The sequence below is a fragment of the Grus americana genome, chromosome 10 (assembly GCF_028858705.1).
Source record: "Grus americana isolate bGruAme1 chromosome 10, bGruAme1.mat, whole genome shotgun sequence".
Classification (NCBI taxonomy): Eukaryota; Metazoa; Chordata; class Aves; order Gruiformes; family Gruidae; genus Grus; species Grus americana.
Window position 1 is genome coordinate 23044909 of NC_072861.1, and position 24451 is coordinate 23069359.

Consider the following 24451-nt stretch of genomic DNA (forward strand, 5'->3'; position numbering starts at 1 on the left):
TCCGCGCCCCCTCAGCCCGTGGGGGGGCCCGGCGCCACTCCGCTTCCCCCCCCTTCCCCCCCGGCAGGCCTCTCACCGCCCCTCCGCAGGAGCCGCGGCCCCGCGCCCCCCTCCCCAGCCCCAGGCGGGCCCCCCGCGGCCCCCTCTTCCCTCAGCGGGTCGCCGGTAGCCGCAGCCTCGGGGCGCTCTGAGCGGCGGGTTGTGTCATCCTGCGGCTGCCCGGCTGGGCTGGGGAGGGAGCCGGGGCCGGCCGGCCTCGCCCCGTGGCGCCGGTGCCCGGGCGTGCTCTGCCCGAGTTAGGAGGTTTGGGATTTCCCTCAGCCTGGTGAGGAGAGCGCGGGGGGCGCGGGCGTGCAGGGGGGCGCGGAGGAGCCCTGCGGTTTGCAGCCAGCGGGATTCCAGCGCCGAGAATCCTGCCTGGAGAACCTCCAATTCAAGGTGAACCAAAGTCTAGAAGCAGTAATTGCGCTAATTGGGGCCTCCCCGTCCTGGTGAAACCCCGGGGTGTTTCTTGGAGGGGAGGCACAGCTGCCTGCGTGGCCTCAGCAGCGCAATTGGGGGTGTTACCTGGCGAGATGCGACACGGTTTGTGTACGGTATCTGGGTAGGCGTGCAGGATAACGAGGATTTGTGTTTAATCGTGACATCCAACCTAGCTTCTGCTAGGTGCGAGTGTCTTCAGAGGTTGTCGGTGCCCGGTACGGAATGACAGACGCTGCTCAGGTGGCTTGTCTGAATACATACCTGGGGAAAATAATACATACCTGGGGAAAATAATACATACCTGGGGAAAATGCTGAAGCGGCCCAGTCAGGTGCTGGGTTGTCTCCGCTGAGGCATGGTGCTCTTCTGCTCCGTCAAGGAGTTTTGCGTGCATTTGTGTCTGCACCCGAGATGTGGAGGTGTAGCAAGAACGACGTGAAGGCACTCGCAGTGAGGCTGAGATGCTTAGTCAGGTGTCCGTAAAGCTAAACTCAGCCCAGAATACTTTCTTATACTTTAGTTTTTCACTGGGAGCTTAAGACGCATCGAACTTGTCAAACCAAGCTCTGACACTGCTTCTGTCCCGGCAAACCGCAGGTTTCCCAGTGTTTCTGGAATCAGCGAAGTAACAGCCACCTGTAAACCTCTTCACGTGGAGGATCACTGCGTGCTCCAAGCGAGCGCTGTAGCAGGTGTGACAAGATGAAATTATCTTTGTTAGGAAGGCTGCGGCTAAGTGACTTTTGTGGTGGAGGTATGTTAGTATGGGAACAGGCACCCTCCTTAACGGGACTTAATTCAAAGAGACATGGCCTATATGTGCTCTTCATTTTGCCTTCTGGAATTCACACCCACTTGAACAGTGTGAAGAGGAGAAAAACCTCATCGACATGCTGTCTGGGAATGGGGAAAATTAAAATAATAGCTGTGTTTTTTGTAAGAGCTGGAGTGAGTGCAGGTGAATACTTGGATAATGAGGACAGTACGCTCCAGGATCATACGTACGGTGTCTTCTTTCAAAATACAGCATGCAGATCATCTGCTGCGGACCTTGCATGTGAGATTGTGGAAGATCTCTTGCAATGAAAGAGATTTTGGGCACTTCATTGCAAGGCAAGGTCAGGAGAACAGAAATAAGATGTGCTTGTGCTGTAGTTGCAGATAGGTTTGAGTGTCTGTGGGCTGTTCTGCTTCTGCCCGTCTTGAAAGTCGTAAGAAGGATGTGTGACAGCAGTATCATGATGCAAAGTTTCAGCTAATATATTATGCCTCAAAGCAAAATTTTAATGTTGCAAAGGCAAATACTTCACAGCTTCCCAGGCAGAGGAAGAGGATCAGTGTACATACAGGAGCGTGATCCTCCGGTTCTTCCACATGATGCTGATTGGCTTCGGGGGAGTGCAGCACCTCAGACCCAGAAAGCGTGTTTGGCTTTTAAGCCTTTTGGCTTGGTCCATTAGATACAGGAGTTGCCAGTAGTTAATAGTTCTCCTGGTTAGAGCTGGCCAAGCAAGAAGGGTTTTTCAGGCTGTTATGTACCTCTAAACTTGGCCAGCTGTAACAAGCCTTAACAATATTTAATATATCTGTAGAGGCATCTTGCCCTACTAAGACATTCTTTGGCATAGTTGTGAAATCTGGGTGAAATACCACGCTCGATGTTTATTTGAAGACGTTGTTTTCGCTTCAGTGAGCCGCTAACCCTTCCGATAAGAGTTGGTGATCGATAAATATAATTGAGGTCAAAGGCATCTCGATTATCCGGGTCTCTTTGTACCTTTTTAAAAAGGCAAATGCCTTCTTGCCAAGATGAGGCGTAACTTCTACGACTATTTTATCTGCCCGGCTTGCGGAATGGCTTTTGACATTGAGCTCTAATAAGGTAGGAAGACTCGCTTTAATAAGGAGATTCTGGCACGTGTCCCTTCAGGTGGTGCCTCGGGAAATCCTTTAACTTTTCAGCAGGTAATAATGTCACTGTCTACATTTGGGATAGTAGCAGTTTCTTCTTTTTTTTAATGATAAAAGTATCCTAAAGCACCGCCTGGATGAAGCTGCCCCTTTTGTATCACGCAGCGTGTTACACAGCTAAAAATTAGTAGGGACCTGAAATGATTAGTATCTGGCTGGTGGCCCAGAAAGAGGGAAAGCTGGGTCTGGCAGCATTTGACAGTAATTTTCTGTAAGACAAGTGTCCTTAGCTCTTTCATTGTCCAATTGATTCTTTAACAATAGCGCTCACATTTGTAATGCTGAGTCTTTAGTGCTACTCCAGCAGGGAAAACAAGAGGTGTGCTAGTCACCGGCTAGTGTATGTGCTGCAGTAAACAAGAGGTCTTGGATGACTGCTTCAGAGAAATAGGTAAAATATGTAAAAAAACCCAACCAACCAAACAAAAAAACCCCCCACAAAACCCCCCACAAAAACAAAACCAAAAACCCAAAAGCCCCCCCAAAATAATATTCGGCGGGAGTGGCAATGGTCGCCTACAGTACTGTTGTAACGTGAGCCTAATGATCGTCAGTGTTTTTCTTCTTTCCTCCTGTTCAGGATCTCTACTCCTTTGGTAAGAAAAAGGAAGTAATAAGTTGGATTTCACTGAGGTTACATTGAAAGTAGCTATCTTTCTCTGAAGGTTTGAGCCGTAAGATTAAAAGGCATCTACTTGCGGTGTTTCTTAAACTGGTTACTTTAGTATTTGGGTATGTTTTTAATGAACTAGCTTTCATGTCTGAGCCGCAGTCAAAACTTTAAGATCTAATTTCTGCTGGTTTTCAAAGCAAGTTGACTCATCAGTTTAGCCTTGTGCTGCAGACCTAAAATGTCGGAAGATGTTCCCCTTTTCACAGTATTGCCATTTTGTGATTTTTCCTTCCCCCCCCCCCCCCCCCCCCCCCGTAACACTATAATTCTTATGCTTCTAAATAAAATTTGGGGAATAAACGCTTGTATTTCAGGAATATTTGCTCATGCAAATAAGCCTAATGCAACTTGAGCTTTTCTGTAGTTACGCTGGATTTACACGTAGCGTTTCTAGAATGAAATGTAAATTTACTTTCCTATCAGCACTCGCTATTTTGTTGATTCCCGCCCTGTGCTCCACAGTTGCAGCTTTTCCTTCTGTTTTTTTCACCTCATCTGCTCTTGGCATCCTTTTTACTTCCTGCTCCTTCACGGTGTCTTGACGGTGCTGGAATGTGGCATGCTGCCGGCGTTTTAATCCCTCCTCGCCTTCGTGGCCACCAAATTTTGTGCTGTGCTTGCCAACTGAGCCACAGGTGAGCCTCGGCGCTTGCTTTTAATCTGGGTGAAGCAGCGCTCAAACCTGCGGCAGGATAGAGAGACTTTGTAATGATCTAGCTAATATTTAACAAAGTTTACTTGAAAACCGCGCGTAGCTTCTGAACTGTGTTTTAAATGTTAATATTGAATTTGAAATATTGAAGGTGACAGATAAAATGCATGGTAATGAGATCCTTCTAAAGAAAGCTCACTGCTAATTCCAAAGGAAATGAGCTTTTAATTAGTGTCTTATCTCAAGTATGCCACCTTTTCTTTTTTCCTCATTTATATTGCTTGTATTATTAGAGTTGAAGATCAGCTGGTGTCCCCTGATATGGGAACCGGTTGGCTGGTGTCACTTTATAAAATCTGATTTACAGACTCTGGATTACATGTAGCTTGTTGATCACAAAATAAATTGGTTTGGCCATGTTTTCAGGAGTTAGAATTTATTGTTGTCTAAAGTCGCGCTTTTGGAAATTAAGGTGTTCAGGGAATTACCTGTGTTGCTGCCCGTGAAATATCCACCATAAAGATAGAGACTTTGGAACGTTGAATCTCAGCGCTTTCAGGAATAATATATTCCCTATTTCATTATAGTAAAAACCTTAACACAGAATTTTCTGAAGCAACTGTAAGTGCTAAGCAGTAAGATTAGCCACTCAAAAAAAAAAAAAAAAAAAAAATCCTCAAAACCCCTTTTAGCTTGAGCTTTAAAATGTATCTCCTGCCAGCCTTGGTAAGGTTGAGAACAATAAGGTTTCTGTTTGATCAAGGTTCTTTTCAAATGGGCTTTCCACAGCAATATTAGCGTAAGAATATATAAAATAGCAGGTAAGATTTTATTAAACTTCAGCAAGCGTTCATGTAGTTTGGATCCAGGTTGAGACACACGCATAGGTGATTTGGATTAAGGAGCAAAGTCTGCCCAATGAAGCTGACTTGAGCGAAGGGTTTCCATGTCTAGCAGGTCCAAGTGGAGAAGGTGCTGGGGAGGCACCGCAGCTCAGCACGTGCTCTGCGAACAGGAGTGGTGGTGACCCGCATCCGCTGGGTTTTGGGGCTAATGCATAGACCCACAAAAAAGCGAGGTAAGAACCAGAGCTGAACTGAGCTCGGCTTGGTGGTAGAGCATTTGATCTTCTTGGACGTGGTGGGAACTAGGAAGGTCAGCACTTGGTTTAGCTTCTAAAGGGGCTTCATTGGAGCTCACTGTTTTCTGTCCTGTTTCTTGCCGTGAAACATTGTCTATTCCAGAGGATTAGAGTTTTTTCTGTGTCCCTCGTAGGGTGCTTGTGAGTTCGATTTAGGCTGTGTGTGCTTCAGCGCGAAGCCTTCTGAACAGGGACGTTAGATAGGAGTGTCCCCGAGCTGGTCTAGCACAGGAAACGGGGCTGTTGGTGCGTTTCTTTTCCTCTTTTTAATTGCATTAAGGTATGCAGGAAATTCCAGAAAGTTTTGAAACAAAGGCAGTTTATCAGGAGCTTTTAGAGCCGGTGAGGCCGTGGGGCTTCCCTTGGAGTTGAAAACTCGGGATCTTTATTTGCACTTCTCAATCTTGGAGACACCAAAGGTTGACCTTGCCTTCGGTAAGCGTGTGTGGTGCTTGAAAAGCCACTTTTGTTCCGCTTAAACTTTGGTTTCCATGTTGAAAGTGAAATGATTTCCCTGTTTCTTTCTGGGTGTGGTTTTCCTGAAGAAGTATTTTTGCTGTTTTCCTTCTCTTATAGAAAAAAGCCTGAATCTGAACAGAATGAGCTTATTTTACCAGTTATTATATTTAATGAGTATTTGAATTTCCCATAGAAATCCTCTCAAACAATACCAAAAGATACCAATTAATTCCTGAAAAAACCACTTGAAGAAATAAAAAATTGTTTTTATCTGTCAGTCGAAATGGGGGAATGTCCCCCACGCTTCCTACCCTGCTTCGTTAACAGCCTGTTAGCTCGGCTGCAGGCATTCAGTGCCATCCTGGCTGCAAAGGACACTGTGGCAAGACAATCATCTTTAAAAATCATGCCCTACAAGGGCAGCACTTGTTGCTTATGGGGGGATACGTTCCCACAAAGCACCTGGAGCTTTCAGATCTGCGGGCGGTTGGTATCTCCATTTAATTTTTGAATGCTTATGGTATTTGCCACATTTTTAGATAGAGTTGTTGTTTAAATGGACCTGAAGGTTATCCAGTCCAGGTAACCTCCACACAATATTTGCTTTTACTTTTTTTTTTGTTCATATTTTCCCTGAGAAGCTGTTGTTGGCTTCATTTTATTTCTAATGATTTGGTTTAACCAGCATTTGAACAGATATTAGGATTAATTGTTAAATTGCTTAGAGCTGACTGTTTAAGAGCAAGGTTTGTGCTTGCAACCAGTTAGTGAGCTGACCTGGATGTGTTTAGCTGCTGAGTGTCTTGAAACTTTAGAGAGAGAGAGAAGATGTCATATGTCCCCAGAAGCCTCTGTCAAATCAACACGTTCTTCTGAAAATAGGATTCCGGCTTGTGGTTTGAAGCAGAGGGGACTTTGAAAATACCTCTTTTTTTTTTGTGTGTGTGTGTGTGCGCATGTACATGTCTATGCCCATTTGATTCACGTTTCTGCTTTTTGACAAGCAGAAAAAATTTTTTCTTTAGCATATATTGTTAAAAATGTCGACTTTGTGTTTTGGAAAGTTGAGCTATGATTTCAAGATGTATTTATTCATCAAGCGCTCCCGTTAAAAAGGTACCTGAATGCGAAGTTGAATACAGAAGGCTGCTGGTTATGTTGTCTTAGCTGATTTTGTTAAGTTCTTTGAAACAAATAAAATTGTGTTAACTGTACTGTGTATCTCAAGCTGAAGGACTAATCGGCTCTTGCCATCCCTGCTGTTTAATGTCGGCTTTCTTAAAAACCCTAAGAAGCTTTCCTCTCCTAGCAGGGCTTTCAGATGTCTCTCTTCCTAATGATAAATGTCAACAAATGAGATCAGAGCATCTGCTGCAGTAAGGGAGAAGTAATTTTGTCTATGTGGTTTGGTTTGGGGTTTTGTTTTGGGGTTTTTATATATATATATATATACACACACACACACATACATACTGTTTCTCCATATAGCTGAGAAACCAAAATAGGTCGCATAACTGCAAAGAAGGCAAGTGTTTTGGTGATGCGTGGTTGTCGGTGGGATCCAGTGGTGCTCTGGGACCGTCTGGTGGTACTCGAAGGGAAAAGACACGTGCAGGCAGGGCTGCCTGTGCACACCCAGGGACTTGCCGTCTCCGCCGGTGCGTCCCCGGGGTTTGCTTTGGTGCCGCTGGCTGTGAGCAGCTATCCCAACCACAGGAACACAGCCACAGAAACTGCTGGAAATAACTTTCCCTAGGCTTGTGAGGTTGTCTGCTGGTTGATAATAGAAATGTCCTGAACGATGTGTACAGCACTGTGGTTGCTCTACAGATGAGGAAAATGAAGGTTGAGGCATCTGTGGAAGAACAAGGAAGATGCATAGTATAATTGGAATTGTTGTGATTCTTTTAATCTATTCTTAAATAGAGTTGTGCAGCTCTGTTTCATGTAATAACTGGGTTTGAGTAGCTTTTTCCTTGCCTGCACGATGAATTTGCACTGGAGCTGTGTACAGAAGGTGAGTTTAGATAAAATCTCGATTCTATTGCCAGCCCCAGAACCGAGGTGACGGAGATCTGCATGCTTTGCACGATGGCAGCCACCTTCCTCCACATCTTAGTGGGTTTTGCTATATTTTCCATGCACTGAGTATTCTTCCAGAAAAATCTGAATTTCCCAGGAAGTTAAACTGTCGGAAAAGCTACTTGCTTTTGGGTAGGTGGGAGGAAGAGCTTCATCCTGCTCAGCCATATGCGAGCAGTAACAAAGCCAGCAGGGTTTCAGGATTAGAAAAGGTTAAGATTGTAGCTGGGACAGAGCAGGACCCCTGGCACTCGGTGCGTGGTGTTACAGACGTACCGCTGCCCTTTAGCTTGCAGGAAAACACGACTTGATGCCTGTGGCCTTGCAGGCACCAGGCTATTTCTCACCCCAAGCACGTTGCCTTCGCTCCCCAGCGAGGCTGCTCCCTGCAACCTGCTCTTGGGCATGACTTCCAGCCACACCTTCACGGGTGCATCGCAACCAGGGGATGTGTTATTTATCTTCTTTTAAGCTATTTTCAGTGCTTCCCTCAGCAGACAGCAAGCTTTCTGCAAATCCCTGCTCTGTAGCTGAAGCTTCAAGTACCTCTGGTGCGTAAGAGCGTGCCACTGATGCCAGGAGCAGCCAGACCGTAGCACTTCTGTTTGAGAAAACCCGATGGAGGGAACTGGACCTTCACTCTGGGAGGCTTGGCAAGCCCCCGCAGCAGCGTTTTGAAGGCAGCTAAGCGCGCACACAGCGCAGGTTGTGCGGCAACGTGCCACAAAAGCTCAGCTTGATGTGCAGTACCTTCACACTTCCATTGGCACGGTGGTAATTTGTAGCTTGGATGCTTGCTCACAGTGAATCCTAGGTGGCCAAGCAAAGTAGGTCAGTTATTTTTAAGTGTTATGATTAATTTATGAATGCCATTATTTTGTAGAGGTAAGGTGGATCAAAATACTCAATCTTATGTGATGGGTGGCTGTTTGCAACAGAAAACTGGTGCTTCACAGTAAACAAATGCTTTAGCAAGGGAGAACTAGAAGTAAGTGGAAAGGATTATTTTTAAGCTTTAAGCTTTGCATGTCTGGAGATTTTTTTCTTTAACATTAAATAGTTTTAGAACAGAAAATCTTTCGTGGTATGTAATGCTTCCAAAACCCTTGGCAGATGGGTAACTTTGTTTCCAAACATCAAATGTTTTAGCTGTTTAATGCCTGTTTTTAAGCATGAACTGCACTCTCAGAGAATGTTCATATTAAGCCTGACGGGGAATTAGACTTTTAAAAGAACTGCTTCTATTCTGTTATCGTGAAAAGTGAAGAATTATGGAAAACTTAACGCAACACTTGGACTCCTTTGCATTATATACAAAGTAACATCGCACTGGAAGAAAAGAGGGGAGGTATGCTCATGCCCTAGTGCTTAACCCTCTGTAGTTACTGAAAGGTGTATATTTGCTTACCTCTGGTAGGGAAATTGCCTTATATCAAAATGTATACATTTTTGACGTGCAGTATCAAAAACCTTGAACGGTCATCGGTAGGAGTAGGGTCAGCACCTTGCTTAGAGGTGGGAATGGACAGATGTGAGAAAAGGCATGATTTTGGATTTAATGTCTGCCTCAATAGTCACGGGTCTTATTTCCGTAGGTGTTTCAATAGAGGGCTTTCGTATCACTAAATGCATAGTTTGTTACTGCTCTAGACAGGAGGTTATGTATTCCTATTGTTATAACGTGGAGAAAATAAAAGCTGGTGAAGAGGGCTTCCAACCCAAATCAATCTGGGATTCTGTGATGAAAGTTGGTCACAATCCACATCTAGTCCTTAAACTCATATTTGATCTTTGAACTACATCTAGAAGTAAATATTTGGCACCTTATATCTTACAGAAGTATTATATATATATAGAAGGTGAATTTGTTATTAAACTTTAAGCTGAGTGGGACACAGAGCCAGCAGTGAATGTTTTGCTTTAGACAAAGGATTTTGCACCGTTCCAAGTTTTCTTAGAAAGGCAAGTCTTGGCATCGGCGTTCAGTAACAGTAAAGTATTCTTGGTATTTGTGGACTATAAAATTTATGGAGTAATAGATATGCAAATAGGCTGCCACAACACTGCAGGCTGTATAGTAATGCATAATTGTGACACGTTTTTTAGCTATTTGCAAAAATTGGCTTTCTTGCAGCAGTGAGATTTATCAGGCCCTCACCTTTTTAAAGATATAATTCTCAAGTCTCTGACCTAAATACATATTTATTTTTTTTTTACACTTTATGGTATTGGTGGCTTGGGAAAATGAAAGCTTACAGGTTATTCGCACAACTGCCACATTTTGATGGCCATTTTTCATGTTCAGAAGACTTAAGGTGATGCTGCATTTCTCTGACGCTTATGAAATTGCTTCACCTCCTGACACGTGTGTTTCTAAAAAAGGGCACAGTATCAGGAGGTCAAACATTGGTCTGTTCAGTGCCTGGAAAACCTGGGTGTTTGAGATGGTCAAGCCCTGGACCAGGCAGCTTTACTCTCAGCGTTTGCTGGGGGTACAGTGCTTGCAAGGTGCATGTGGAGCAGCACACAGGATTTTGGTTTTGTAGACTCTCAACCAAGTGTTCTGATTTTGCCTTAAGTCCACCTGTGTGATCCTAAAAACCTGTCTTACATATAAGTTTGTACACCTATGAAAATGAAAAAATACAACTATCAATCTTCCCCCTTTTTATAGTACATGTAAACATTTGCATTTTCCCTGACATGGGTTATATAGCATGCAGTTCTCATCCCACATATTTTATACTGTGCACAATCCAAGCTGTACAGCTTGTCGCTTTTGCTTGGAGATGTATCCTGTAACTGTGGGCTTAATCCTTCCTGGGACAACTACTTTAAAATGACCATCTCTAATACTCTGTGGTAAAATGCTTCTTGCTCCAGAAGGAACAATAAAACTTTTTTTTCCTCCCCAAGTAACTGCAATTGAAACTGGTCCTTGGGGTTTTAGTCCTTAGATCCAGTTTCCATTTGAGCAAATGGCGGTTATCTTGCTGATATGTGGCTTGTGATACACTGCATTTTAATACTCACGGGACTGTTAACAAGTTCCTTGCCTGCTTGACAGTGACTTCCAAATTTTGCTGCTATAAAGTTGGCCAATTCTCCGAGAAGATTTAAGCTTTCTTTGCAGAATGTTGCAGCACAAGAAGTATCTAATAAGACACTTGGCTTGACTTGTGACATTGCTTTCTCCTTATTTTAACAGCTGGCATGACTGACAGTAATGCACATTTCCCCTTAAACAGTTTCCCAAAGTGGAGAGACTCCTCGGGGACTGGAGGGGGGTTTCTTATTCTCTGGTCTTTGCTGTCAAAGCAAACCCACCCGCGCCCAACGCGTGGGATTGCAGAGACCCTTCAAAACAGGAGTTGGCAGCAGAGGCGTTTTGCTGTGGCTGGAGGAAAGCTGAAAATTAGACCTTGGATCGAATGTGTTGCATTTGCTTGAGGACTAAAGGCAATGCTCTACTCTCCGGGTCCATGGAGGTGGTGGCTGAGCCATCCCCATCCCCGCACGCGGTGGGTTTGTTCTCTCTTGGCATCCGAGTGCCCTCTGCTGGCACCCGCTCCTCTCCTTCCAGGGATGAAGTTTGGATTGCAGCAGGTCCTGCATGATGTTTGGTATCGCAAACACCCCCCTCGGTATCCAGGTACAATTCAGTCTCCTGCTATTTGCAATCGTTTCCCTTGGGACGTGCTTTAAAAAAATTCTTATTCCACCGTTCTGCATTGCAAGCTTAATGTTTATCTAGATGGGGAACAGCAGTCTGCGCCGAGCCCCTGGCAACCCGCTCTTGCTGGCTGGGGCTGCCCGGGGAGGCTTGTGAGTCTGACGGGGATGGAAAACGAGACGCCGATAAAACCAGTGCAGCTGCAAGAGCGAAGCTTACAATGCCGCTTCTGTTCGGCGGAGGTTTGCCCTGCTCGGGGAGCTGCGGGAGCTCCTGCTCTGCTTCGGGGACCAGAGGCAGGCAGATCCTCTGCGTTAAGCCCAGAACTGTCTCCAAAATAATTTAATCTCAGTGTTTTGGGGTTTTTTTTTTTAACCCTATTATTTACAACCCTTGTAGGACAAGGAGATCAATCTTAAATGGACACTTTTTTACTCTAAATAGCCACTTTGTACTACATTGCAGTCAGAAAAACCAGCCGTGTTGGGATTGAACACTGGAATGGCAGCACTTGGGGAAGGACGGCTTTACTGCCTCTGTGGCTCAAATTGAGGGACTTGCTGCAACAGCCAGCGCCTGGGTTAGTCGGGTTTAACCCCGTGGGCTTGAGTCAGACTGGTTCCTCTTTCTACAGGACTGAAAATTCCCCTCTCACCAGGAATAGAGTTGGGTAAAGCTGAACACTGGTGTTTAAATGGGCAAAAATGAGAACGGAACCCAAGTCAGCTACCAAAATGAATAGGGATTTTTTTTAAAATATTGGGGGGATGGTACAGTATTAGTGCAGCTTTGTTGCATGTGGGTTCAGACAATTAAGAATCCCACGTCTGCTTTGAATGTTTCATGAATATTAATACCGTCCTCCTACTGAGCAGTTAATTGGGTGCTATCCTTTTAACCACCTTATTTAAATTGAAAAGCACTCTTAATAAATGACAAATGTCAGTGTGAAACTTGGTGTGTTCAGGGCACTGAAAGCAGGCTGCCGTGCCTGCACCTTTTCTCCTCTGCCCTCTTCTAGCAGGCCGATACATGACCTTAACACCCTGGGTCTTTGCTGGCCTTTGGCATCTTACCTGAGACATCAGGTTGCAGCTTCCACATTGCTCTTCTGACCATCCGTACCGCCATCCTGTATCTCTGGGTGGCGACAGAAATGCTGAATTATGGAAAAAAAAACCAAAACAAACCATCCCTCTCTGTCTCAGTGGATGGACACAACGCATTTAGAGGAGCCGTGTTGACAACGGGCATTGCACGAGAGCAGAAATTCAGATCTCGGGGGTTTATGGCCGCGGCAGGTGCCTGATCGGAGCTGTGTAACTTGAACCCGTCGGATTCTTGACTCAGATGGGAAAAAGTTAAAACACAGCTCGGAGGAGGAATTGTGCGTCCTGGCTGTAGATGTGGCTCGGTGTCAGAAATGTGCAACAGCTGGAAGCAGAGTGGAGATTTTTTTTTTTTCCTTCTCTCAATAATTTTGGGCTTTAGAAAAAACTCGCAAAATTCAGTTTTCTAGATCACCAAAGGAAAATATGAGGTTTTACCGTTCTGTGTAATAGAACGGAAATAAAATCTTCCTATCTGGGCATAAAGAGAAAATGTTGTTTTGGTGGATTCATGAGAGTAATATGGACAAAATTAGTTAAACTGGGTTTGGACCATCTCTTTGGGATGTATCCTGACAGCTCTGGGACATGATCCTCTTGCTTCTATTGCAAGTCCTTCCTGGGCAAGCTGAATACTTGTCTCCTCCAGCTTTCATTAACGTGTCCGTTAGCTTTGCCCACAATCAAAACTTTCATTATCAAGGATGGAAAAGTCTTGTTCTTGGATGTGAGGTTCTCTCCAGGGAGCATCTTAAAACTTTGTGCAAAAGCTGGAGTTAGGCTGTTGTCCGACCTTACCCTGCCACTGGAAATGCTGTTCCCCCTAAGGCAAGCTGTGGGCAGTTAAGAGTAGTCCTTCTTTAAATAAAAAAAAAAAAATTAATAGTAAAAAAATAATAATAATAAAAAACCATAGCACATCCTTGCTGTTTTAATTGTGTTTTAGGGTATTGCATTCCCACGTGTTCTATAAAGCGTTAGCCTGTATCTAGAAACAGGATTTCAACTTCAGTCAGGAGTTTGGAATTGATTGTGTAAAATCTGCGTGCTCTGCTCTTTGTTTTGAAACCAGCACGTACCTATTGCTGTAGCACGGTATTTAGCCCCAGCAGGTTATTAACACGTTATCTGATAACGCTGCTGGGGTTGTGCTGAAATTGCAGGTTGCAAGCAAAGGCTTCTAATCGCCTGGTACATGTATTAATGACTTACCAAACCATGCGGGAATCGCTATAATTTCAGAAATCTAACGAAAGGAATCCAAAGCATTGTTTCAGCGCTGAAGCTGAGTTTGGAGAAATGAAGCTGAGTGGAGCAAGGCTTAAAATGAGGCAGATGGCTTGGACCAGAGAGCAAAAACTTGTCTCTGCTGATAGTTAGAAATCTTTCATTTTATGCATGTATTCATAAAAGCTCTTGAGAAATGTGCAACTATGTATATGTGAATTTTGCCTTCAACCTGCAAGTCAGCTGATTTTCCGCTGAGGTGCCTCCTGAGGCAGCCAGCACCTTGGGCTGCTGCTCCCAGCATGGCTTTGGGCTCCTCTGAACAGAAGATAGCTGCTCTCCATGCCTTGGGAGAGGGGACACATCCCTCACTTGTGCCTTCTCCTTTTCTTTCCTCTCACCCCCCGGCTCCCGCCGTCCTTGCAGAGCTGGCTGAATGTGACTGTGTCAAGATCTTCATCCTTCTTCTGAAGGTACCGGCGGATATTTCATCGCTGTTGGAGCGATGCCCTCATCTAGCCCCTGGTGCAAGCTGTTTGCATGAGCTGCCTCTCGCCTTGCGAGAGAAACGGGTAACGCACCTGCTTGGCTGCTTCGTGCTCAGCCTTCAGGCGGTCTCCTGGGTTTATTTCCAGGCTTTGCAGCTGTTCCTTCCGCAAGCCAGGAGCAGACAGAAACCCAACTTGGCCAGATTGACTCTCCTGACTGTGACCAAGCTGTTGCAGGGATGCTCCTCGTTTATTCTGTGCTGACCTGTTGTAACGAACCAGCCCGGTCCTGCCCATCTGGGGAGCAAGAAGACCTTTGCCCAGCACCGATCTCTGCATCAGCATTGAACAGGACTACAACAGTTTCTGGAATTTTACCAGTATTTTAGAGAGGAATTCTCCTCGGTGAAGAGATGCAGGGATAGTTCTGCTGCCTGTGCTGAAAAACAGAAGGAAGGAGCAAATCTAAAGCGGCAACGGGCCTTGTGCCTCCTAAGTCAGACATGGTGATTTCTTTTAAAACTTGGTCGTGAGACACAGGGTAAAAAATTTTAATGGGCAGAATCTTCTAAACGGGTAGGATTTGGGCAGGAACCGAATTTCTGCAGGGCTGGCTGTTTTTTCTCAAGTTCGGGCTGCCAGGCTGGTTGAAAATTGTGCCAAGGCACAGCCCTGTTGAAGGAAATTTTGGGCACTGTCAGCGGTAGGTTGGAGTTTGAGAGAAGGAAGCTGCAGTGTATGAAACAGAGCCGATTCACTCCTAGATAGAAATACTGAACAAAAAAATAAGGGAGGTATTAAAAATCCAGAGCACCCTTAGGAAGTAACTGCAGAGAATCCTAAGCGGTCATCTTCTTGGCGTGGGGTACATAGAGGTTGTGTTGGCACCATCCTGTGTGTATGGAGGACTGTCTCGGGCAAAAATACCACTGCTTTCTGCTGTTAAAAACTTGTATTTCTTCTCCAGGGGTTGTTTCTCATATGACCAGAGTGCAAAATGGGAGAGTTCTCAGCACTTGAAGGCAATAGGGTGAACTCTTCAATAATAAAAAGAAATCTCTCGGGGGAGCCAAGTGAAGGGCTTTCTGGTAGATGTTCTGTGAACATACCGTGCGGTCTTTAAAAATACATGTTGTGTGTGGAGTGGTTCTCATCTTCTGCACCTGGCTGTAAGGAAAATACATGCGGTGCTTTGTTGGTCGGGTTTTGGCTTTGTTTGCTTCAGTTTATAAATAAGTGCCAAGAAAATGAGTATTTTGTTGTAAAGATGTTTTCAAGGCCGCTTTTTTTTTTTTTTTAAAGAGAATCGTGGAAGACAAGCTGACAATTTAATGGTGCATGATGCACTAATAAAAATGTCTGTGTGGCTGCGTTTAATCCTTTAAAGGGGAGAAAAGAAACACAGTAGTTATCAGCATTCAAAAGGCAAGACGCAGGCTTAAACGTATGCAAAGCCTTGGAGAGAGACTGAAGAAATGTACTGACTATGTTGCAGAAAGCTTCTGACAGGCACATCACATCTTTGAAAGTAAGATTTGAATTATTAGAGCTGCCTTTGTTTATTAAATTGAGCCTCCAGCGAGAGGATTATAGGAAGAAACACCGTGCAGGCTCAAGTTGCGTTGGCATAAATTTTAATGGGTGATAAAATTTACTTTATTGAGCTAATTCAGTAAAAAAATTCAAATAGATTTTTAAAAGATCCAGGTGTGTGTTAGATCCCTAAAGAAATAGACTTCAAGTGCACGAATAAGCCTCCTTTGATGGAATCCAGTTTGCTTTTAGCGACGGGTAATCCTTTTAAAACAAGACTTCTTCAAGGCAAACTCCAACAGAAGAGTTTTTGTTTAATTTTAAATTGGGAGTGTGAGGAAAGGATGCAGAGAGCTAATAAGAGAGTAATTATACACGCTATTGCCAAGTCGAGGAAGGGCAGAGACCATTAAAATGCCATTTTAGGAGTTAATTATATGGTGTTTCAAGTCGATGCTGGTGCCCTGATTTCTGTTTAATCCACATATAGTATGTATTTAGGATGTTGTGTTCATGACAGCTAATTTCTATTTTAAGGAACTTTAGGCCTGTTAAAAAAAAAAAAAAATCTTCCAGCCTCTGTAGGTTTTGTGCCTGTTGGATTTGATTAGGAAACATGCAAAAGCAATAAAGGAGATGGAAAAACCTTAGCAAATATTTTGGGTCCAGCACACATACCATAAATAAGGCATTGCAGTGGAATTTGGTTAGTTAAATCTCTTCTGAAGCTCATTTAATAATTCCAGAGCCTCTGCTAGCGCTCAGATGTAGCCAGCTGTAATTTGTTTCAAGGTTAGTCTTTGACTTCTGTTTTATTAGCTTTTCAGTTTATATTCTTCCACTTGTGCAGTTTCTCAAGTGAAACTACATAATGGTTTAGCTAAAACTGGGGTCCTTTAGATAGGGGCTTTAAATTGGAATTCTTCAGAAACGTTTAATGAAAGCTCTGCATGAGGCAGATGTCAGGATTTACTCTTCAGTTGGTAGGATTGTGGTGGGAGAGCAGATTAGGCTCCTTTGCAGTTGATGTGCTGCCTAGAGGAAGTGACATTTATGCTCTTGATCCTTCAGTGATTCTGCATGTCAAGAGCTGAGCCTTGAAATTCGTCAGCAGTGCTGTCTTAAAAGCAGACAGGACTGAATAAGAGGATTTTTACAGATAGAGGGGGAAAAATTCAACTCCGATGGCTGTTGCAGATCCTTGAGTACTTCAATTTCTCCTTTTTTTTTTCCTTTTTTTTCTCTCCACATCTCCCCTGTAGGAAATCGGAGAGGGAAATCACTTTAAATCACCAACCAACATATTTTTGAAGTCGAAAAATCTGAGATGCATTAGAATTCAGAGACCTCCCTTTGCTTAAGGTAAGAAAGGAGCAGATTCTCCCTCTTCCCTGCTTAATATCTGTATTCTCTTTGCTCTCGGGCTGGTGTTTCTGTAATACCTTTAAAACGTTTAGCCTGCTGTCGATGCCTAAATGGTTAACGTTCGTCCAGTGTAATAACTTGCAGCTGCAGAAGACATATGGCTCTGTGAGTTCCGGGGGTCCTGGCGATAACCTGGTCCAGCCTGCCCGGAGGAAGGGAAGCAGGTTGCCTAGCGCCGGGACTCCGCCGCCTGGTTTGCGGTGCTCGGGCAGAGATGAGCCGGTTGGTTTTGTTGTACAGCTGAAGGGCTGTCATGCCTAAAACCTAATTTTCAGAGGTTTTTAATTTTCCCCGTTTGGATGGTAAGTAAGCACGGTAACTTCTGAAGGATGCTGTGGGGGGGGTGGGGGTGGGGGGTGGATAGGGTGGAGGTGGTGAAAATCTCACTTCAGAGAGGTAGTAGTTGCATGAACGTGCTGAAAGGTGAGGCTTGGCGAGCTGTAGTTATGTTACCATGGAATCCATCAATTACTCCAGGGTGAGTGCTTCTAAGTATCAATGGTGAATTATTCCAGGTAAGGTGGTGTGTGAGAACAGGTCTGCATGCTATTAGCCCGGCTGTTTGTTTTTTCTGTGAGAAGTACGTTAATGATAATTATCCATGCTGTAAGCATGAGCTGGGTAGCAAAGAGGCGGCAGGGTTTTTAACCTGTTGTACTTGCATAGAGGCTTTGGGATACTACATAAAATACATGTATTAAACTGAAGCTTGGCTTTCTGCAACTCTAATCTTCAAGTAGAAGTTTTTCCACGTATTAAATTTAGTGGGGTTTCTTTTTACTTAAACAGTCTCTTTACTATTTGTGGTATATCTTGCTGTGCACAACTTTAGGAAACCTAATTCAAAAGGAGAGATGCCAAAACTGGAAGGTAGAAAATCTTGTCTGGGGTTTCCAGTGTGCCTCCTGTGTTACAGCTGAAAGATAAAAGCTCTTTTGGAGCTGCTATAGCAGACAAGTGATTTCAAAGCATTTCAAAATGATTAAAGGAAACTTTAAACTACCGCCCAATAATTAATACATGCTGCTCTCGTGTGCTTAATCTGAAACTGGTAAGTTTTATTTTTCAGACTTTTGCTGCTGAATTCGTTTAGCTTGGGGTGAGTACTCCTGTGAATCTGCTGAGGTTTATGTCAGAACTCGATGCACGAACGTCAAGCCTGCACTGGTGTATGTGATCTGTCATTTCCAATTACTTTGTGCAGCAGGACTGTCTCGGGCACAGAATATCTTAAAATTCTCTCGTTACTTTTGAATGAGCAGAAAAGAGCATCTGTGTTAGCAATTAAAATCTTCCATCAGAAGTAGGAAATGAATTTTTAAGTGGATGGACGAACTTGTTTGGAAATTAAGGTGGTGTTTGCAAAAAAGCATCCATTTTGTGTTACTGCGCTGCGCCTTTCTATCCTTTGTGCAGCTGGAGTAGAAAACAAACACACTGAATCCCTTGTGGTGGGGGTTTTTTATCAGTTGCTTAAAATGTTCTCTCTTCTATTACTTGCTATATTCTCCAAGTCTACTCCCAAATTGTTTGACTTGTCAAACTCATCATGTTTCCCAGACTTCTTCAAGCTTAACTGATCGTAGAATATGCTTTTTATTAACATCAAGGCAATAGAATCTGAGAGAATACTCCTGTTCAGTAGGGGAATAAAGTTTTGCTGCCAGATTTTAAATATATATCCTCTTAAACATGCTTAGCAATCTGCTTGTGTGAGCATCATGAGTTTTTATGTTTAAAGTGGAGTGATTTTTTTTTTTTTTTTCCTTTAGGATGAAAGTAGTTGAAGATCTGAATTGTGAGGGACAGATGAAATTAAGCTGCAGAAGCACTGATGGCACTCTACAAAGCTTTAATGTGTTAATGTAGTCTAGGCATTATACATATTTAGAAGCAGTCTAGATTGAATCCTGGAGAAAAAGCAGAGTTATTCATAGACTCCTGTCTTGATTGTGTTTTCCTGTAAGTGATGGATGGTATGAAACAGTGGTTTGAAGGAGATGCTAAAAATTATTTTGCTGCTGTTAGAACTGGATTGGATATTAATTGCCCCCAAGTTCAGTATTGGTTTAAATAAATACAGGGGAAGATGGTAGATGAAAAAATGCTGTTTGCAAAAAAATTATTTTTTTTTGCCTTCATGAATTATTCAAATTTTCAAGTTTGGTATATTGCTGTATTTAATAAGTTTTAAACGACATTGCATCAGTTAATATGGTGAAGGAGAAGATCGGGGTGGACTGATAGTTAATCTGCTGGGGGAGCAGCAGAAGAGAAGTTATTGACACAGACTGAGCAGTTTATTTTATACAAACAGGGAGTGTTTTAGCATCCACTGAAAGGGTATTTTGGTAGACCAGGACTGAGAAGCTTTCTGGAGCTGGTGTCTCTGTTCTAGCGCATTGCCTCGACCCTGGCTGGAGCCTCTGGATGCCCTGCAATATAAAGTAATAATTGATAGGCCGTTGGTGAGATTGAAAGAGAATGAAGAGTGAATGCATTGAATTTCTAGATGAAAAAGGGAGTCTGTAGCATCCAGAAGAAAATAGGTTAGTATTAATTTTATTTTTCTGCTTGAATATTGAAGCGCTGTTGGACAGAAAGTTTAGGAGAATGCTCTGTTCCTGGCAGTGGGGGACGTGGGGGTTTGCGGGTACAACTTCTTAAAGAAACTTTTACAATATTGGTGAAAACAGAATGTTTTGCCTGGCATTCACTCGTCTTGCTCACTACTGCTAGGTTACTACAGACAGGAGTAACCCGTTGGCTGCACCCTCGTGGTAAATATGCCCGTGGATGTCAGGTTGTGTCTTCGACTTCTTCATCAGTCTGTCTTTCACGTAACATCTCCAGCTTGATATTGCCTTTCCAAAGCAGCAAGGGCATTCTAGATTATTTTTGGAGGCTGATGCCCTTCTGTGAAGTCTTCTCATCCTTGTCAATGGCCTCAAATAATGTTTCCAGAGCTGGCTGTTAAATTAGCTTTTTCTGTAATAATTCTGTGATGGTTTCTTATTCTACTCCTGCTTCAGTGGGAACTATTCAGCTGCAGTAATTAGGATGAAGTCTTTCTAGGTTGCTTGATCTATCATCTATTTAAATAACTGAGCCTGTGCATCGAGGGCACTGCTGAAGTTTAAGATCCCCTCTATCAGCCCCCTCAGTAAAACGCAGGTGCTGGAGCTTTAAGCTTTTCGGTTTATATTTCTGCTTTGTGTTAATTAAGCCTTCAGCTAACTTTTAACTAGCAGCATCTGAAAACCTGGCATTTCTGAAGGTTGTTCTGAATTCGGTTCAGTCCTGCAACCGTCCTGGTGCTGGCACTGCTGTGCGGCCGCCTCCCGGCTCATCGGGCGCTTCTGGGATACGATGCACCGTGGCGGGGTGGAAGGAGATCGTTGCAGCGAGCCTCTTAATTGCTTCTCCAGTGACCTAGTTCCCTTGCTGGAAACAGATGCGTAAGCTTTCCCTTCCTCCTCCGTATTTTACGATCGTGGTGGAGTCTAGATTGGCACATCCAGAGCCGCTTCCCCAGCAGGGTGGTTTGGTTTTTTTCCCCAAAGGACCAGCTTCTGTTTGGAAATTTCCACAAATTCGGTGTATTTTGTGTCGTTTCCCCACGGAGGTGAGATGGGCTGTGTTGCGGGGGCTGTGCCCAAGCACGCCTTTCTGTAGCTACTGGGGAAATGTCACATCACCATATTTTATTACCCTAATGTGGGAATTTGTTTTTTGCAAGCAGATGGCAAAAAGGTGGTTTGGTTAATTCATACCTACTTGAAATAAGTCACTAAATGTGTGTCCAACCACTCATTTATTAGGCCAGAGCATATTACTGGTGGGTAAGCGGTGATGTTAGATTACAAGCTCAAAACCACTGAGGAACTGGGCAGGTATCTGCAACTAAAACAAAACCAGACAAAATGTTAAACTGACTTACAGCTGTTGGAACCTGCAAATAACCAGCTGCAAATAATCTCCTTTACAAAGGAGCGTGATGGCCATTTGCTCTGAGAAAAACTTGCCTCACAAAGAATTTTTGTAGTAAACTCAGCATTTCTCCTATAAAATCTCTGTTGTGCTGTTTGCTTGCAGACTTGGCTCGTAGGGTAACGTGTGTCTGCTGGTCACTGAGATGGTACCAGGTGCACGCTGACCTTTATTTGCCGGGCTGGGCACGGTTACGTGCTGCACCCAGCCTAGCATTTAGTCCTCCGTCATCGGAAGAAGGTCTGCCATTGCAGTCAAAAACTGGTCTTTCAACCATGTCTTCAGAAAAGGTGAAACTATTTTCTTTTCTTGGAGAAATACACTTGGCAGAAGGGGTAAAATCACTTAATAGTTAACTAACACTAATTACTAATTCTGTGAAACTTTGCAACAAAATAGAGTTTGCTTTCTGCTCAACATTCTGGGCTTTTAAAGTGCAGTCTTTCATAAGCACGCGGTTCTTTTTGTGCTTTAGTAGGTACCAGGTGCTGCAGAGATGCTTGTTAAATCCTGCCACTGTGTTCTCATCGCCCGAGGAGTTAATAATGCTCTGGGTGTCCTGACGGGGGGAGATCCCGCACTTGCTGCAGCTGCAAATCTTCCTTTATCTTCCTGCTGTTCCTGCCTTGGCAGAGGATCTCTGAGCATCGCCAAGCGGTATAAATCAAAGTGAAACTGGCCCAGTAGCCAGCTGAAGGCTGAGAAATGTCGCCATGCCCTCTCTGAGACTATCCTGGAGTTGTGTAAGCAGTTTTTCAATGGCAAGGGTTACATCTAACCCCCTTTCTCTGGGCTGGGGCATGCACAGGCTGCAACTGGAGCACGGGGCACCTTCTAGCAACTGGGCACCTTCCGTTAGGTGTGAGGACCCCAGTCACTCCAGATGTTGGTATTGGGGAAGTGGGGGAATATCCATCCGTCATCTTTTTGGCAAAATGCTTCTTAAATTTGACAAGATCCTGGTACTGCAAGGAAATACTCTCGACGCAGAGTGTTTTAGTACATTTGTTGCACTATGAGGTTTCCATTAGTGCCAACTAATTACGTGGACCATGTTGCATTTGAGTTGCAATTACATTGACCGATGTACAATAATTAGCTTTAGTACATGTTTCCGTGTGTAGGGGAGACTTAATTGCTGGCTGTTTTTTGACAAAGATATTGCTATTTTCCATAATTGGGTTTCCCTTGTCTTCTGCAAGTGACTTTTGAGAACGACCAACCACTTGAATAGGCAGATACAGCCACCGACAGTTTCTTTGAGATGAATATGGCATTAGCGTTCTCTCTGGCAGCTTTGCTAATGGCATTTTGTACATCATGCTCACAAACAAATACTTTGTCTTCGCATCCATCTAACAGCATTAAGCCTTACAAGCGCGTTTCCTGTAACGCAGTGCTAGCTTCAGCTAAAATGGAAATGCTTTTGGATCAAACCCATCGGTCTGCAGTAACTTACATCAATGTTAACAAATTTTATATCAATCCACGTGTTTTCCGTGGCGGAGTGACGGCATGGCAGCCCACAGTCCTGTCTGCCTGTGGCTGTACGATGTGGTGGGAAGACTGCATTGACATCTCCTCCTCCCGAATATCAGGAACCCTCCTGCTTTGTGGTGTTCCCTGCAACCGGTGGTGTCAGCAATGCAAAGGGCACACGTAACCAGTAGTTTTAGCTTTCTGTGCCTTTACTTGGTATCTTCCAGGCACCATCTTTTCTGAAACTTATCAGCGACGCTAGGAAAGAAGTCAAAACCGCTCTATTTGCATTATTAGTCAATGCTTATAATGCATAGAATAGAAATGCTTGTAACATGTAAAATAGAAATGCTTATATATGCATAGAATACTAAATGCTTACGTTTCTGCTTAAAATGTTTACTTTGAAAATTCTTTTTATTTAAATTTTCAGTAAAGCTGCTAGCACAGAAGCGCTATGAATCACTTTATCCCGTCTGTATATGCAGTCTCTTGCTGCAATGCATATTGCTGAATGTGTTCAGCATATACAATATAATCAGCAAAACTATTGTCAATGCTTAATTGCTAACTGGATCTTTGTGTGTTTGCAGAATTTTTTGGCAATGCCATTGCCAGTTGCTCAAAAGAAAAACACGCCACAAAAAGCCCACTTGTGAGAAAATTATGCTTGCAGTGCTACATTTGTCAGTGGCAGACTCATCGTTAATAATACAAACTTTTTTAAAATAACTAAGATGCAACAATAAAGCCACAGCGAATATTAAATACCTACTAAATAACTTGTTATAAAATTTCAGCTAATGCTTTGAAGCGTGTTGCTAATAAACCATTTTTACGGTGGCGTGATGAGTTCCATCTGTAGAGTGATTTAAGTGTCTTCATCTTAATAACTCTTTTGCCTGGAGCGATGTTACATGGTCAAGATTAATGATGAGGTATAGTATCATCGTCAGTCTCGACACATTTTTTCTTGATATATTTTCATTAGATTAATGACCTCATTGTAGGATAGACATAACTTGTCTATAAAGCAATCGTTATGTTTGTAGATAGATAGATTGATAAAGCTCTCCTCGCTTCGTGGTGGTTCTTCTTCTTTCAACTCTGCATTTCTTGTGTTCATCATCTTGCACATCGGCGAGCAGGGAGCCAGGGCAAACTGGTGGGGTGCGTGCCGAGTGTCACAGTCTTCTCGAGTATTGAAGTTTTCCTCTCTGCGTTCAGTGGACAGTAAGGCTTTGAGATCAGCTCGTGCTGTTTCCCAGTGCTCTCATCTGAATTTCCCATTTGTGGAACTTAGCTGAGCGTCAGAACTACGATGATGTTCATTACGTCTCTAAAAGGGAACCTGCTGAGTGAGCCTTCATCACGTGGAGACTTCCTTAAGCTTCCTGAATACCGGAGCCTTCATTCTCAATGTATTTACCTGGGGTCAAACAATTGTGTTTTCTTGTATTTTTGGTAAAGATATTTCCCTTCCTCATCCAAAGAGGCCAAAGGTATTCAAATCTTAAAACACTTCAAATTTAACCTCTCTAATTATTTGCGGAATAGAGACTTCTGGTCTCTATAGAGTGGCTTCTGGTGACCTGAGCATCTGTAATTTTTGCTGGTTTGGGATGTAGCGAATAGTGCTGGTTGTTCGCTGTGAATCAGCAGGAGTTAACATCAAACACTGCTGAACCAAGATATTCAAATATTCTACTGCCGGTTTAAAACTGGAAATACTATATCTTTTCCTGAAATATGTGCAGTAAACCCAGATATTCATACTAATGTAAAAACAGGTAAAAGTAGTGCAGTTTGTATTTAGATGAGCACTTGTAGGAACTGCTGCTGCAAAACGTGCTCTCTCTTGCTTTAACAATAAAAGGTCTTCTAGGAAATCTAAACAAAAGTATTTCAGCTCAGGAGGTAATATTTAATTGGCTCATCTCCTCTTCTTCCTCCATCAGTGAGTTGCATGTTTCTTGGCTTAGAATAGACGGTGTGGAGAGGAGGGAGCAGGTCAGTGCTCGTTGTGTAACTGGATTGCTCGGGAACCTTCCTGCATCGGTATTTTC

The 24451-nt window shown here is 43.6% G+C and overlaps 1 protein-coding gene across 12 annotated transcripts in view; it reads left to right on the forward strand.

The window, feature by feature from the left end:
* The window catches only part of GLCE (glucuronic acid epimerase), a 56625-nt gene that overhangs the window by 1776 nt on the left and 30398 nt on the right, over nucleotides 1-24451 (forward strand). For 2 of the 12 annotated variants that reach the window (XM_054837032.1, XM_054837034.1), the window contains exons 2-3: nucleotides 15261-15486; nucleotides 16754-16853. The exons of 3 other annotated variants lie outside the window; for them this stretch is intronic. The gene's annotated coding sequence lies outside the window, so the exon portion shown is untranslated. Of the gene's footprint in view, nucleotides 1-164; nucleotides 439-3731; nucleotides 3763-5335; nucleotides 5356-14112; nucleotides 14465-15260; nucleotides 15487-16753; nucleotides 16854-24451 lie in introns of those variants that run through there. 7 more of the 12 variants (XM_054837036.1, XM_054837031.1, XM_054837033.1 and 4 more) reach the window with 6 other exon arrangements.